The sequence below is a fragment of the Rhinopithecus bieti genome, unplaced genomic scaffold (assembly GCF_001698545.2).
Source record: "Rhinopithecus bieti isolate Rb0 unplaced genomic scaffold, ASM169854v2 scaffold_13617, whole genome shotgun sequence".
Taxonomy (NCBI): Eukaryota; Metazoa; Chordata; class Mammalia; order Primates; family Cercopithecidae; genus Rhinopithecus; species Rhinopithecus bieti.
The window spans coordinates 1,293,781-1,299,311 of NW_016807714.1; positions in this window are offsets into that span (position 1 = coordinate 1,293,781).

Sequence of the window (5,531 nt, forward strand, 5' to 3'; positions counted from 1 at the left end):
TTTTTTTTTTTTTTTTTTTTTTTTTTTTTTTTTTTTTATGAGACAGGGTCTCACTCTGTTACCCAGGCTGCAGTGCAGTGGTGTGATCATGTCTTATTGCAGCCTTAACTTCCCTGGGCTCAGGTGATCCTTCCTCCTCAGCCTCCCAAGTAGCTGGGACCACAGGCATGCACCATCATGCCCATGTATTTTTTTGTAGAGACAGAGCTTCATCATGTTGTCCAGACTGGTCTGGAACTCGCAGGCTCAAGCAATCCTCCCACCTCAGCCTCCCAACATGCTGGGATTACAGGCGTGAGCCACTGCACCCAGCCTAGCGACTACTCTTGTAATGGGACACAGAGTGAGTAGGGAATCTCTTATTAATAGTTACATTTACTATAAAGATACTGTAATCAAAATACTATTGATATAAAAATGGACAACTCCAGGTCAGGCGTGGTGGCTCACACCTGCAATTCCAGCACTTTGGGAGGCCAAGGTGGGCAGATCATATGAGGTCAGGAGTTCAAGACCAGCCCGGCCAACATGGTGAAAACCTGCCTGTACTAAAAGTACAAAAAAAGTTAGCCAGACATGATGGCACACACCTGTAATCCCAGCTACTCAGGAGGCTGAGGCAGGAGAATCACTTGAACCCAGGAGGCGGAGGTTGCAGTGAGCCGAGATCTTGCCATTGCAGTCCAGCCTGGGCAACAAGAGCGAAACTCGATCTCAAAACAAAACAAAACAAAACAAAAAGACAAACAGCAGCGGTACAGAATAGACAATCCAGAAGTACATCCATTTATATCTGGACACTTAATGTACACACAATCAGACATTGCGATTCAGGGGGAAGATATGGTTGACTTAATAAGTGATGCTGGCATAAGAGGCTGCCTGTGCGATCAGCAATGTGAAGGGGTAAGGTGAACGCACCCTGAGGTTGACTCTTTGCATTCAAATCCCAGCTCCACTACCTTTTTTTTTTTTTTTTTTTTGAGACGGAGTCTTGCTCTGCCGCCCAGGCTGGAGTGCTGTGGCCGGCTCTCAGCTCACTGCAAGCTCCGCCTCCCGGGTTCACGCCATTCTCCTGTCTCAGCCTCCCGAGTAGCTGGGACTACAGGCGCCCGCCACGTCGCCCGGCTAGTTTTTTTGTATTTTTTAGTAGAGACGGGGTTTCGGCGTATTAGCCAGGATGGTCTCGATCTCCTGACCTCGTGATCCACCCGTCTCGGCCTCCCAAAGTGCTGGGATTACAGGCTTGAGCCACCGCGCCCGGCCCTCCACTACCTTTTAGCTCAGTGAACTTCAGCAAGTTGCCTAAGTTCTCTAAGCCTCAGGTCCCACATTTCTTTTTTCTTTTTTTTTTTTCAGAGTCTCGCTCTGTCGCCCAGGGTGGAGTGCAGTGGCACAATCTCGGCTCACTGCAACCTCTGCCTCCCGCGTTCAAGTGATTCTCCTGCCTCAGCCCCTCAAGTAGCTGGGATTACAGACATGTGACACCACACCTGGCTAATTTTTTTTTTTTTTTTTTTTTTTTTTTTGTATTTTTAGTAGAGATGGGTTTTCACCATGTTGGCCAGGCTGGTCTTGAACTCCTGACCTCAGATGATCTGCCCACCTTGGCCTCCCAAAGTGCTGGGATTACAGGCGTGAGCCACCGTGCCTGGCCCCAGGTCCCCCATTTCTGAGGGGGGGATAAAAATGCAACGATGCCTCACAAGGCTGTTGTGAGAAATAAATGAATTATATCTACACCATTTAAGAACAGTGCCTAGCACAGAATATACTGATGAAAAAAACGAGGCTGGACTCCTACCTCATGTTATTTACAAAAGTAATTTTCAAATGATTTGAAGATTAGAATGTAAAAAGCAAAAGAATAAATATATCAGAAGACAACATAGAAAATATGTTAACATATTCATAGCACCCAGAGAAAGAAAAGATAGATGTATTTACGGATGTTATTTTATTTATTTATTTATTTTTTTGAGACAGGGTCTCACTCTGTCTGTCGCCCAAGCTAGAGTGCAGTGGTGAGATCTCAGTTCATTGCAACCTCCACCTCCTGGGTTCAAGCGATTCTCGTGCCTCAACCTCCTGAGTAGCTGGGATTTCAGGCACCCGCCACCATGTCTGGCTAATTTTGTATTTTAGTAGAGACGGGGTTTCACCATGTTGGTCAGGCTGGTCTCCAACTCCTGACCTCGTGATCCGCCCACCTCAGCCTCCCAAAGTGCTGAGATTACAGGCATGAGCCACTGCGCTCGACCTGGATTTTTTACACTGTGGCAAAAGATGCTGTAAAATCAAAGACAGAACTCAAAATGATAAAATATTTAAATGTAAAGTGTAAAACTATAAGCATTTTCGAAGAAAATACAAAACAATCTTCCGGACCATCACTCCTGTAGTCCCAGCACTTTGGGAGGCCGAGGCAGGTCGATCACCTGAGGTCAGGAGTTTGAGACTAACCTGGCCAACATGGTGAAACCTCATCTCTACAAAAACAAAAATCGGCTTGAGCTGGGAGATTGAGGCTTCAGTGAGCCATGTCCTTGCCACTGCACTCCAACCTGGGTGACAAAGCTAGACTCTGTCTCTAAAAAAAATAAGAAAAAAGTAAAAATCATCTGGACCTAGAGATTGAATGAGTTCTTAGACTTGACACTAAAAGCACCATTTATAAAAGAAAGAAATCAGTAAATTGGATTTCATCAAATTGAAAAACTTCTGCTCTGTGAAAGACCTTGTTAAGAAGATGAAAAGATAAGCTACAGACTGGCAGGAAATGTTTGCAAACTATCCATCTGAAAAGGGATTAATATGCAGAATATACGAGAAACTCAAACATCTCAACAACAACAAAAAAATCTGATTTAAACGTTATACAAATGAGCTGAATGACATTTCTCAAAAGACATACAGATGGCCAACAAATACATGGAAAAAATGCTCAACATCACTAATCATCAGGGAAATATAAATCAAAACCACAATGAAGTGTTACCTCACCCCAGTTAGGATGGCTATTACCAAAAAGAAGAAAGTAACAAATACTGGTAAGGATAAGAAGAAAACAATGTACTGTTGGAGGGAATGAAAACTGTGATAGCCACCATGGATAGCAGTATGGAGGTTCCTCAAAAACTGCAGATAGAACTACCAGATGATCCAGCAGTTTTACAACTGAGAAATTTATCCAAAGGAAAGCAAATCAGTCTATGGAAGAGATACCTGCGCCCCATGTTTATTGCAGCATTCACAGTAGCCGAGCTATGCAGTCAACCCAGTGTCCAACAATAGATTAATGCACAAAGAAAACGTGGTGCATATATACGATGGAAATACTGTTAAGCCATGAAAAGAATAAAAAACAACGTGGATGGAACTAGAGGACATTATGTTCATGAAATAAGCAAGGAACAGAAAGTTAAACGCTGCATGTTCTCATTCACATGTGAAAGCTAAAAAAAGCTGACCGCGTACAAGTAGAAAGTAGAACAGAGGATACTGAGGCTGGGAAGGGAGGTGGGAAGGAGATAGGGAGAGGTTTGTTAAAGGTTGCAAAATTACAGCTAAATAGGAAGAATGAGTTTTAGCATTCTATACGACTGTAGGATGACTACAGCTGACAATTATATAGTTGCAAAAAGCTAGGAGGAGGATATTGGATATTCCCAACACAAATAAATGACATGATGGATGTGCTAATTACCCTGATCTGATCACTATACATTACATGCATTGAAATATCACTGTGTAGCCTATAGATATAATTACCATTGTAAATTAAAAACCATCCCATTAGAAAATGTATAAGTATCCCAGGACATGGCTCTGCAAGGACAGGGTTGGGGGTCGGGTGACAGATTAACAGCATCTCAAGGCAGGATTTTTCTTAGTACAGAACAAAATGGAGTCTCTTGTGTCTACTTCTTTCTACACAGACACAGTGACAGTCTGATCTCTCTTTCTTTTCCCCACATTTCCCCCTTTTCTTTTCCACAAAACCGCCATCGTCATCATGGCTCGTTCTCGATGGTCTCTCTCTCTTCAGAGCTACTGGGTGCACCCACAGACTAACAACAGACACAACAGGCACACAAGGATTAATATGAAGTTTACAATAGTGGAACTTCCGATGGTCTTAACCCAAGTAACAGGGTGAAGATTTGCGAGGCCATCAGCAGCTCCCGCGATTGCCTCAGTCCCTGGGACCAAATTCAAATGGGCTTTTGACGCTTCACAAATGTGTTCCTTTAATTTGGAAACGTCTAAAGTGACATTATCTTCTCTTCCCTGTAGATGGCGTCTAACCATGTCCCAGTGATGCTCAGACTCATAAACTTGGGGTGTAAAAAAAAATCAGATGTATTCCAGTCACACTGTAACTGGAAACGATGTTCCAAGTTCATGAGCCTATCTCCCATCTAAATGACAGTTTGTCTAAGATCATTAATTTGATTTGCCAATTTTTGATCAATACCAGTTGTGAATTCCACAATCTTATAGAATTATTTTGCCAATCGTTAACAAAGTTTACTGTCTGAACAGAAGAGTGCAATGCAACTCCTGCCACAGCAGCCATAAGCTGTGACCGCAATTAATCCCATACTCACTGCAACTAGAGTAAAAATGAATCTTTTGGATCTATTTAAAACGCCTTTTAATACTTCAGTCAAAATATGGACGGATGGCGAGGCCTCCCAGGGTCAGTCCATGGACACAGGGATCCACACGCCCTCTCTTGCTCTCACTGTCAGAATACGGTGCTGCCAATCAAAAGTGGAATCAATGCAAATAAACAATCTGCAATTTCCACAGGTTTGAGAATCTGGTTTAATGACTATATTTCCTACAACTAGCATGTGAGGGGCTTTACACGACTTCGTAAAGGAACTGTTAGCCTGGCGTCTGCTCTTCCGCCTTTACCATTTTGTTCATCTGTGAGTTGATGGTGCTTGTGTGCGGTGCTTCCATCTCCGTGGAGGCGCTTTTTTTGCATCTCCGCTGGGTTCACTGTAGAACTTCAAACGTCTCGTGGGTATCCAAACAGGAAGCTGATTTTCTCCTGGTGAAACACAAGCAAAACCTCTTCCCCAGGTTCTCACCTTCCCTGTTTCCCATGTCCTGTTTGTGTTGTCTTTCCACCAAATCAGTTTTCCTTCCTGTGGCCTGTTCTTTTTACCAGTAAGATGTTGTTCTGCAGACGTAGTAGTCTGATTTCTATAAATGTTTAAAAAATTTAAAGTATAGAGTGCTAGATTAAGCTGCATCTGAGGAGAGGTACACTCCTTACTGTCTCCCCCTTCTTTTTGTTTAACTGAGTTTTGAGTGTTCTATTAGTTCTTTCAACTATGGCCTGTCCTTGGGAATTATAAGGAATTCCTGTTGTATGTGTGATATTCCACTGATTTAAGAATTTCTGGAAAGCTTTACTACAGTATCCTGGTCCATTGTCAGTTTTAATTTTTCCTGGAACTCCCATGACAGCAAAACAAGATAATAAATGTTTTTTAACATGGGAAGTACTTTCTCCT